A 12,102-nucleotide genomic window follows, 5' to 3' on the forward strand; every position below is an offset into this window, starting at 1 on the left:
TAGCACTAGAAGAGCTTTTTAATCACCAGTCAAATTTTCCTAAACAATAGCACCTTTACCTCTGCCTTCCTGCTTGAGTTAATAATTTTTTTTGTGTATGATGCCGACACTAAAACTTACCTTCTTTTTGTAGTTTTTGCATTATAACCAATTGCACTAAACTTATTTTCAAAAGGCCTGCTATGTTAAATCTGTTCCTTCAGGTGACCCCTAGAAACATCATCTGATATAATTTCAGTCAATATTACTTTTTTGTCCAAACTAAAACAGTTGAGGAAGTGCCCTGTAACACAAGAGACTTTATAAAGTATGCAGTGACTCTTTCATTTCTGAAGAACGGTTTTAGAGGAAAAACAAAAGTTTCATTTATATGTATGTATATTAAAGTTTCCAGAATTTTCACTTCTGAAGCATGACCACAGTGACTTGCAGATGTAAAATAATGTGGAAACCTCCTATCAGGTCCAAAGGATTCGATAACGTCTATATGATGCAACATTTTATCTTAAGCTCTTTGCTTACAATGAAGACACCACAGCCAGAGATAAGATAACAGAGCTGCTGGGATAAGAGTGGTGGATGAAATAGGTACATGGAGCATCAAGCCTGAATGCAAAACATATTGTCGAAAGGAGGCACAGAACTTGTTCTTTCTAATTCTGCTTGAAAATCCTGATGTGAAGAGACATTACCTTTGTGTGAGCCCACCATACGGCCTCCATTTCATACTCCTTTGTTTGCAAATGATGCCAAAAACAAAGATGCAAAAGGAGGATTCACCCCTCCCGGGTCAACAAGAGGCCTGACCTCTGCCCAAGAGTGGGCCCCACTGTGGCATGATCTGAGAGGCTGCCAGAGAAATATCAGAGCCAACTAGGCTTTGTTCTTTGGCAAAGATTTTGCAGTTTCAAATTTGACACTTTGAAGAGCTAAATATGCACCTGACATTTTACTGGGTGTTGGATGGTGGTGGCGGTGGGTATGGTTTGACACGCAAAAAATAAAAATGCTCTTCCAGTTTTCAAGGAGCTTATGGCCTAGAAGTGGAACAGATCTCAATATCTGAGTTGTGTTAGCAGGTTCTGGTTCCTGTTCTCCAGGAATGCGGTAGGGAGGATAATCAGGCTTAAAGTGGAGGTGCTTCAAGGAGGGCAGACAGACCAGGAAGCTCCTCTGGGAAAGAGGTGGAATGCGGGACAGTGGTGCATGGGTAGCTACAGAATCAAGGAAAGAAGTGAAATAGGGTTGTTTTTTGTTTTGTTTTCTGTTTTGTTTTGTTTTTAATCTCAGAGATTGCAAAGGAAAGCAATCAGACTTCTGAGGTGATGTTTGGGATTGGAAAGAAAGATGTGGTTGTAGGGCCTGAAAGGGCTGGGCATCTGTACCTGTCTGGGTGTGGAGCCTGAGTACGTGCCCAGCAGGCCTGGGCAGCCTGGCTGGAGCACGGCGTTAAGGGAAGGTTTTCCAGGGGCCAAGCCAGGCTGTGGCACTTGTTGCATGCTTTAGATTCAAGTTAGGTGACCCTCCTCTTTGGTTTGCTTGAGCCTCCTAGGTGTTCTCAGATGGTACTGGGGGGAAAGAAAAGTGGAAGACGGAGCCAGTATGAGATTCTTGAATTATTTTTTTTTAAGATTTTATTTATTAATTCATGAGAGACACACAGAGAGAGGCAGAGACACAGGCAGAGGGAGAAGCAGGCTCCCTGCGGGGAGCCCGAAGTGGGACTCGATCCCAGGACCCCAAAGGCAGACGTCAAACACTGAGCTACCCAGACGTCTCTCTTGAGTTAGTTTTAGTTAATATTTGGTGAAATAAGAGACAGGATCACCTTTGTATCCCAAGTGTTAGGAGCATTTCAAACCAATTCCATTTTATGGAGTAGGGGTAGGATTGTGATTTGCTCGATGTCGCATGACTAGTATGGTCACAATGCAGAGATTTCCGTAGCTCTAACTGGATAGCCTAGGCAGTCTCATTTCTTCTTATCCATTACTTTTCTTTCTCTCTTGATATTATTCTCTCCATTTCTTTGTACCCTAAGTCATTACTGTCTCCCATTTGATTTTGGAAAGCTTTCTTGTGGCAGGTGACAGGAATCCAATTGGAACATGCTTGAGCAGGAAAGAAGAAAAAAAATATATATGGAATTTGGTATATAAAGGTGGTGCCATATTTGGGGTACTTCATATATTCTGAGGGCAAGAACGTGGCTAAACCTCAGGAACACCGTCCCAATCATCTGTGACCCAGGCTGCACTAATACTCTGCTAGCATGGTGGCTCCCACACTACCAGGCACGTTTGGGCTGGGGACAGTGGGGGTGGGGATGGGAACCGAGGGGACAGTTCCCAGAAGCTCTTTGGTCGACAAAAAACAAAACAAAACTTTCACCGCAGTTAATAGTGATTTTGAAATTAATTATTATAATACGTACTCCACTTACTTACAAAATGGTTCAATGGAGCTAATGACAAGAAAAGATATTTTCTAAGACTATATGCATTACATGATTTTATTGTAAATCATATCTACTTGCCGTCAAGCAGCAGGTATGCCTCTTCCCAATCTATAGATGAGGAAATTGATGTCCACAGAGGTTACCCAGTTTGGCCAAGGACACACAGATGGTAAGTTAGGGGGTTGAAACTTAAGCCTTTTCTACCATCTTCCTACTAATGACTTCAATTTTTAAAATAAATCAAGTCTGGAGACACCTGGGTGGCTCTGTGGGTTCAGCGTCCGCCTTCGGCTCAGGTCATGATCTCAGGGTCCTGGGATGGAGCCCTGCTTTGGTCTCTGTGCTCAGCAGGGCATCCAGTTGAGATTCTCTGTCTCTGCCCCTTCCCCTGTTTGCACCCCCTTTGTCTCTCTCTCTCTCTCTCAAATAGATAATAAATAAATAAAAGCTTTAAAAAATAAATAAAATAAATCAACTCTGCTGTTCAGGTCTTTTTCATTTATTTGAAGGAAACAACATTCCAGATTAATTTGAAGTAAAAGCAGCTTGAAGGCACATTGAATTTTCAGACTTGGACAGCTGATCATCTGATGGGAGATGTAGTATTTCCATTTCTCTTTTGGTTGGGAAAAGCCATTCTCCATGCTCTTCTTTTCTCTTGATTTCCTATTGGCATCTCTGCTTCCCTCCATGCTTTTCAGCATTCAAGCCAGATGCCAATTGTCTGTGTGTAGACACACTGCTTCTCAAATATACCAAGATGCCAGATGTATGTGTAATATTTGACCATATGTGAAAATTCCAGTAAACTCCTAGGGACTTACGTTCCAGTGTCAGTGCTGAACAGCAGGAAGACTATAAATTCCGTCAGCTAACCAGAAGACTCACATATGCCTCCTTTATAAATATCCAATAGATGTGATGTATTCTAAATTTGACTTTTTAGTATGATGGACTTTTTAGTATGATGCTCTTCCCGAGGAGGCAGTGGCAGATTGCAAAAATACAGTCTGATGGAACCTCCTCAGATTATTGCTGTTATTAGTGTTCACATATTGTGGAGAAATCTGCAAGCAAGAGCCATTTCTCAAGATGGATCCCGAAAGAAAAGAAGAGGAATATGTGCAAATAGTAGGTAACGGATATGTTAAAAAAAAGAAAAAGTTGAGCCACCTATACTAACTGACCTAGAAATTCCAATTCCCTTGGGGGAATTAAATTCTGGAACCTCAAACAAAACATTTCAAGAGTATCGGAGAGAGGCTAGAATTTTGAGACATATCTCCATGCTCCCTCTGTCTGGCCCCCCAGCCTCCTGCCATTTAAAAAGCGAAAACATAAACCAAATCCACTTCAGGAGAGTTTGCTATATGCCAAGCTTTGATTTGGACCTGGTGAGAGTTAACAAGACAAAACAGACAGGCCTTCATCCTTGGATCACTCATAGTTTCGTACAGGGAATCTCCATGGTCATGAACGTTCCTAAGAAAGCAAGCCAGGAGGAAGGAGTGGAAAGTAACATTCCTTTGAATGGCCCAGTGTTAGGAGAGAGGCCGAGACTCTTAGCTTGTCTCTGAGCTGGCAAAGGATCTGGCAAATGGGGGGCTCCCTGTAGAACCACCCTATCTTCTTCTAGCAAGAACAGTAGCAGTGGTAATAACAGGAGCGGACCTTTATCAGGTGCTTACATGTGCCAAGCATTTTAATTCTTTTTCTCACTTGACTTTCAAAACAACCTAATGAGGAAAGATACCATTTTATTCCTATGTTACAGTAGAGGGAACTGAGGTTTAGAAGATAAAAGAACTTGCCAAGGTCATATAAAATGTTTGATCCCACAGAGAATTGCATTTTCGTTTACAGAGGCTGGGGAGTGTGAAGTGTTTTCTGGTGGAGGTGTACTTGTGGCACAAGCGTGCTACTCCTCACCACTGCCAAAGCAAGCCCTGTCCATCCTGCAGGAACTGTGAGATGGCCTCTATTTCCACCATAAACTCTTCTTGGGACCCCATCAACTTTCTTCCCACAGTGCACCTGCGCACACATGTGTGCTTCATCTACTTGTGGTTTAACTCTGTTTAATCCTTCTCTACACAGTGTAAAATTCTTCATGTCGGTGTATTTGTCTAGAGATTAAAAATAAGTGTTCTATAGCATCCATTGCAGTGCACATTATGTTCAATTTTTTGGTATTTATTTAATTTTTTTGGTATTTATTTGAATTAAAGTTGTATTGGTTATCTATTGCTGCTTAAAACACCACACATATTATCTTATCATTTTTGTGGCTCTGGAGTTGAGCAGGTCTTAACTGCGTCAACTGCAAAGTCGTAATTGAGGTTTCGGGTGGGGCTCCGATATCATCTGGAGACCTGAGTGGGGATGGATCTGCTTCCAAGCTCACTCAGGTTGTTGGAAGAAGTTATTTTCTTGTGATTGTAAAAGTGAGGGCTCCAGCTTCTTGTGGGCTACCAGATGGAGGCTGCTCTCAGCTCCTTGAGGCTGCCCCAAATTCTATGCTATGTAGTTCTCTCCCATAGGCCCTCTTCTAAGACTGCAGCTTCCTTCCTTAAAATCAACAACAGAGGGTCTCTAGAATGAGTCTGGCAGTAACATGGAATCACCTTTGCCATAGTCTATTAGTTAAAAACAAGATACACGTTCCGCCTTCTGTCAAGGGCATAGAATTATACAAGGGCTTGAGCAACAAGAGTCAGGATCAAGAGGGGACTGCCTTAGAGTCTATATCCCCCACAAAGAGAGAAGCAGGAAATGCACAAATATTTGACACTTTATCAAATTCATTTAGCAAATTTAATCATAGTACTTGCAATAGAATTCAGAAACCTGATTCTGATCTTTTTGTCCTCACTACTAAATTATCACCAGCAATAGCGAGATGGCCTTGGCCACACAGCCAGTTCTTGCTAGCGGAGTTGGAGCCCAGAGATGTATCAACTAGGGTGTGCGTTGAGGGAGATAACTTGCTGTGAATAGTCACTGTCCAAAGTGGTGTGGGCAACTCAAACTGAGTTGAGATGCAAGGCCATCTGGCCAAGAGTGGCTGGCAAAGACCTGGGTAGATTGGGTTTGAGAATCTTTAGTCCCTCCAAGAGAGAAGTTGGAAAGGCCCAGGTAATTTGTCAGGACCCCAGCCTGGAAGGGCAGAGGTAGAGCAAGGTGGGGGGGATTCAGGAGGCTGAGATGGTGCCACAGGAATGAAGAAGAGACCAGCGTGCAGGTGGGGTTGAAGTCAGATTGAGACTCCGTGCACCTGACCCTCACCCACCGGAATAGCATTTAGCTACATCCGTGGGCAGAGGAAGGGCTCTTAATGTTCTCCCTGTGAAGGCGTCCCCGAAGAGAGGGGCTGAGAACTACCTCAAGAAATCTAGGCTCCAGTTCCATATTGGTGAAATTTATGAGAAGAAAAACATAATTACATTTTGCTCTTTCCTGAATGAAAGGCACATTTTTCTTAATTGTTTTTAGTAAGATGTCTCTTTTTTTCTATCTTCTTTCCTCTTCTTCTCCTGTTCTTTAAATACCTTTACTTTTCATTAGAATCCTTAGATTTCCATCCAGTTTTTCTTTTCTCTTTGAAACCTAATGATAAAGATATAATTCTATCAGTTGAACAAATTGGATCAAACATGCTTTTCCGCGTATTGCTTATTTATTATACAACTTCCTATGCCTTTTAAAATAACACATGTTTTATGGGGTCTTTCTCCCATGACTCATTTTTGGAGCTGATCCGAGAAGGAGTTATTCTCCAGACGTGGCACCATTGACCCTCATTTCGAATTACATTTTTTATTTATTTTAAAAAAGATATTTCATTCACAGAATCCCCACTGAGCTTTTTATTGTGGAAAATTAGGGCCCGTAAATCATCCCCCTCAGAAAACTATAAATTTTATACAATTGAAACATTCCATGGACTGAGCTTGGCACTTTGATGAAATCACTCCTTTACTTCTCATAATTTATGAGCTTCCCCCGTTCACCTCCCTCCTGCTCCATCATCACCTTGCCCTCCCAGCAAGGGGGAGGGGGGCGGTGGGGTGGGTGGTGGTGGTATCATGCCTTTAAATTGCTCACCGGGGTTTATTGAGTATAATTTGTGAGCAAATTTATATGAATCCACAATATTGCAACTTACCCGAAATTATGAATAAAACTTTTCATTTTCTTCCTGCAGGCAAAGGGACAGGGGTTGATTACACAGGAGGTAGCTCCGCAGGACGTGCTGGGGAAGAACCAATGCCCTGGGGCCCGATGACATGGGCTAGAGCCTCAGATCTGTCAGGGGTTTCCTGTGAGACCGAGGCCTCAGTCGTCTCACTTGAAGGGTCGGATGGGTAATCCTGAAGCTTCCTTTTAGCCCTCGCACGCTCTGATGCCATGGATTGAAGATGGTTCTTGACATGCTGCTTCTCTTAAAGGGCAGTTAGGAAACCAACAGGTTTGATGTGCTATTTTGGACGTAGGAAGTTAATTTTCATTTTTAGGGGAAAGGAAAGAAAGCACAATAGTAGTAAAGAAACAAAGCACTCCTGATTTTTTTTTTCGTCTCCCAGGTTTGTACCGGATTGTGAGGTCTGGGAAACCAGGGACCTTATTTCACTTGGAAACCCTGATTCTTAGTACAGAACCTGAGACCTGAGTTTCTGATCAAAGCAACAGAATGAATACAGATAATCTAAAGGTTTGTAACCCCATGTATTCAAGTGCCCGAAACAGTGCCACACACGTGGGAGGCCCTTAATACATATTTGTTGAGTTTCCAAGAAATGGCTTATTTGCCATCATTGGGGTGTTGGAATTTCCCTGTGTCCATTCCCTGTCCGGTTGACATCTTTATTTCCATGAACTGAGCTTAATTTTTACTGAGTGAAATTTTTAGCTTAAAATCTGGATTGATTTTAGAGGTTGAGGAAGAGAACCAAAGAATTCCATCTGGGGGAGAGGCAGAGCACAGGGTCTGTGGACCAAGCTTGACCTTACGCTGTTAAAGATCTGAGGCTCATTCATAATCAGCAGTGATGCAGTCAACCTGGGCAGTTATACTCACCTCATCCAAGCCACACCTTAGGGTGACATTACTACTTGGGGAGGTGGGTGGGCAATTTTATGAAAGTTTCTCTCTTCCAAATTTGTTCTTCAATCAAATTTTTTCATCTTTAAAGCAAAGGTGATAATAGTACTTACCACACTAAGATATGATGATGACTGAATAAAAAATAAATGGAAGGTGCCTGCCATCCAGTAAGCATTCAATCAAGGTCAGCTATTAGTCTTATTAGGTCAAATATATTGAGGACCTTAAGGAAATTTGAAAACAAAAATTTTTGATCTACTAAATAAATAAATTGGCGCAATCCACGCATGTGTTCACATCACTAGGACGCCATGAGCTAGAATTCAAAGGGAAATGGGAACTCAAGCAACTGTATAGCCATGACTGAATTAAGAAATGCCCCAAATTCAAAATAATAGAAGACATGAGCAAAAATAAGCAACTTAATTCCATTTTAGGACTGTGACAAATCTAAAACAAAGTGGGAATTACAGGCAACAGCTTAAGGAAAAATGAAACCCCCCAAAAATGGTACTTTGCCTCCCAGGGGGAGACTTTAAAAAGATAGAGGAGAATATTTGATTATGAGACAAAAACATGTGTAACTTTCTCATTTCCTGCTCACGAGATGCTCTGGCTGCCGTTATTTAAAATGCTGTGTTGAGGACATATAAAAGGAGACTAAGCAGATATGAATGTTCAGCAGGACGATTCTTTATGGCTCCTTGGCACCCCGTGCCAAACATTAATAAGGTTTACGAGAAGCCAGTGAGCACTGTAAATTGCTCCCCTTCTAATTTGAATCATGCTGCAGACCCCGTTTGTTTCCTGCCTGCTGATCTGACAATGAGAGATAAATCTGATAAAGTTCTCGAACTTGGAAAGAGATTTGTTTTCTGTCCAGGGACTCTCTCTCCGCGAGGAAAAGGTTATTGGGCCTGGAGCCACAGGCAATAATATGTGTACCTGAACCGCCCCCTTTGATATTCGCAGTGTTGTCACACAGGATACTTTGCTTATTCAGCCTTTTTAAATGGTCCTGAAGGAATGTTCTTGTGCAGCCCACCACCAACCCCCCCCCACCTCGGCCACAAACTCGCCTGCAGCGAAGCGATTTAAGACTGAAATGTCATTAAGTGGGCCATATATTGCCAGCAAGGGCTGGGTGGCCATCGCCTTGGACCCTCTGTCACCCCAAACTTCATTTCTTATTTACATTTTTTAATATTTAGGGGGTAAATAGTCCCAAGGCACATAGGCCAGTTCATCCCTTGCCCGGGTATCCTGCAAACACGTCCAAGAAGAGGAAACCGACTTTCACCTTGATTTTAAAGTATTGTTTCAGGCTGTTTTGCATTCTGACCCCGGTGAGTCTTGGTTGAAGTCAGTCCCGTGCTCTACTACAAGGCAGGTGGGCAAAGTCATAACTGACAAGTGCCAGGAAGGGAACTTTCCATCTTGTGGAAGAAAAGAGACGCTGGATCCTTCTCATACAGCACTAAATTCTCGTCCTTTCCTAACAGCCCGGAATCACAAAGACTGTATTTCAGAGTGACAAGATAGCTAACCGGGTGAAGTTCTTAAATAAGTATCAGTGACACACTTTTCTCTTAAGGGAAGAAACTCAACAGATGCCCTGAAAAGCTAAAGAAACAGTTAAGATAAAACTGTAATAGATTTTACGACGGGTGATTGTGACGTTGCCACAGCAGCATCTGGATTTTAACACAAAAGTGAAAACTGTAGCATCTGTATGACCGAGAATAATTAAAATTAGGCATAAGCTACCGTTATTTGAGTATTTACTCCATGCCGGCACTGGGCTAAGCAGTTGACATGGATGACCTCTTTGAATCCTCACCTCTTCCCTGGGAGATAAGTAAAGTATGACCCCCTCGCTGTATAGATAAAGAGAGTGGGGCTTTGGGGGAGGGGATTAGTCTGCCCAAGGTCACAGTGCTTTTAGGATGGAGGGCCCAGGTCTCATTCCAGAGCTCAAGCTAAACTACTTGGCAATTGCTCCCCGCCCCCACCCCACCCCCCGCCCATCTCCTAATCCTAGCCTGTTCCTCCAGCAGCAAAACTTCTCCTCAGGCTGAGAGTCCTAGTGATGTCATCAAGGTAGCAATTTCTGGAGTTGTAGGGAGGAAGAACCACTGGAATACAGTGGTTACAGTGGATACAGTGGTTCTCTTCCTCAACCTCTAAGATCAATCCAGATTTTAAGCTAAAAATTTCACTAATGCTCTAGGCTCACTATGGGATCCTCCTTCAAGTCACACTTGGTTCCAGTCCAGGTTGGGTCTAACACTCCAATTCTATAATCTTCTGGTTTGCTCGCTGGGCTAGAGTCCCAGTCTGTGCATCTGCTTAATGCCCAAGTGCTTTATGACTGGGTCCTCATTCCTCTTTCCTCTTCTAAATTTCTTCTCTATCTGCACCACACCCACTTACTCACCTCTCCATTCTCCCATGACATACAGAGAACACTGAAGCACACGTGCACACACACATACACACCAGTGGACACCAGGTGAATCCAACTCCCTGCTACCTGGACACATACCTCTTCCATCATTTCATGTAATCACCAGAAGTTCACAAATAACACTGTCCCTCCACTCGAAGGGAAGGTTACCACTTCAGGTGCCAGCTCTTCCCAACTTGGCCCAGTCCTGATGCAAGAAATCGGGCCTCTGTACCAGATAAGAGGCCATCTACCTCCGTCTCCAACAACAGCACAAAGCTAATTGGACCACACCCTCCATTCTTATCCTAAGAGCAATTGCTCTAGAAAAGTTCTGTTCACCCGTAATCTGAACCTGTGATAAAAATCACATTTTGTTTTAACATTGACGTATTTTGATATTGCATTTATCTCGTTAAAGGTTCACCAAATATCAAGACATTTTCCTAAGTACAAACAGAATGATGACTTGGAGATTCTGGTGACAGAGATAAGACCCAGGTTATGGTCACTTTCCACAGCTCTGGCCCTGAGCTTTCCAATCAGGAAGCCAGCTGGGGTGATGGAACTGCTCTGAACCAGCTTCCCAGGTGCCTGGCATCTAAATCAAATTTTAACTTTAATTCACTGAGACATTTTAACTTCGTAGTAGAGAAACTTCAGGAGCCATGAAACAGATTTGCATCAGGGGCCTCCTGACACGAATCCCTGGGAAGACACAACATTGCTTCAGTGTTATTGCTGCCCGAAGTGTATAATTTCAACCCAATCACAAGGAAACACCAGCAAACACAAATTGAAAGTTTACAAAACAGCTGGCCTGTACTCTTTTAAAAAATGTCAAAATGAAGAAAAGACAAGGACAAAAAAAAAAAAAAAAAGACAAGGACAGACACTGTTGCAGACTGAGAGACTACAGAGAAGCAACAACTCAATGTGACATGTGATCCTAGACATGTGATCCTCCCAAAATAATTTTATAGAGGGTTATTGGTGAAATATAAATATAACCTGTAGATTCGATATTAGCACTGAATCAGTGTTGATTTTCTGAAGGTATGATTACAGTGTGATGATGTAAGTGAATTCACTTATTCTTAAAAAATGAACACCAAAGGACCACCGTGTCTACAACTTATTTCCAAATGGCCCATAAAATAATGAGTATCTACTGAGAGAGAAAAGTGACTCCCCTCAAAAAATGTGGCAAAACACTAATGTGGGAAATCTGGGTAAAAGCATATGGGAGTTCTTTGTAACTTTCTGGAACTTCTTTTGGAGTATAAATTCTTTCAAAATAAAAAATCAGCAAAAAAAAAAAAAATCTGTCATCTTCTGTAGTGAAAGATCATCCTTTTTTCTAGTTCTCAGAATGCCCGCATGTCCCACCCCATAACACTGCCCATTAATAAAGTACCTAAGAAGCCAACTCATTTCAATTCAACAAGAGCCAATTGTGCAACTAAGTGAAATTTTTAGCTTAAAATCTGGATTGATCTTAGAGGTTGAGGAAGAGAACCAAAGAATTCCATCTGAGGAAGAGGCAGAGCACAGGGTCTGTGGACCAAGCTTGACCTTACGCTGTTTAAGATCTGAGGCTCATTCATAATCAGCAGTGATGCAGTCAACCTGGGCAGTTATACTCACCTCATCCAAGCCACACCTTAGGGTGACATTATTATCTAGGGAGGTGGGTGGGCAATTTTATGAAAGTTTCTCTCTTCCAAATTTGTTCTTCGATCATATATCACTTGTGTAGCACTGTTGGGGCCGAGAGAAACACAGCATGATTTGGTCTGGGCTCCATTCCCTTCCAAGAAATAAAGACTGACAAATATTTCCTTTCCATATTGGGGGGTGGTGGTGCATTGGGTGGATGGGAAAGGAGAAAATCAGAATGCTCAGTAAAATAGGTATTGCTAAAGAACCATGTCAGAATAGGACTTTTTACAAAATAATTGCCTTTAAAAATCATCACCCATTCTTACCCTCTATAATTCAGGTTCCTTTCATCTTCCTATTATAATCGCTTTCTTTTCCCATGACATCTCCTATTTATTTAATTTAAGCAATATTCGTAGAGATCATAGCAAT

This window comes from Vulpes lagopus, chromosome 2, assembly GCF_018345385.1.
Source record: "Vulpes lagopus strain Blue_001 chromosome 2, ASM1834538v1, whole genome shotgun sequence".
Lineage (NCBI taxonomy): Eukaryota > Metazoa > Chordata > Mammalia > Carnivora > Canidae > Vulpes > Vulpes lagopus.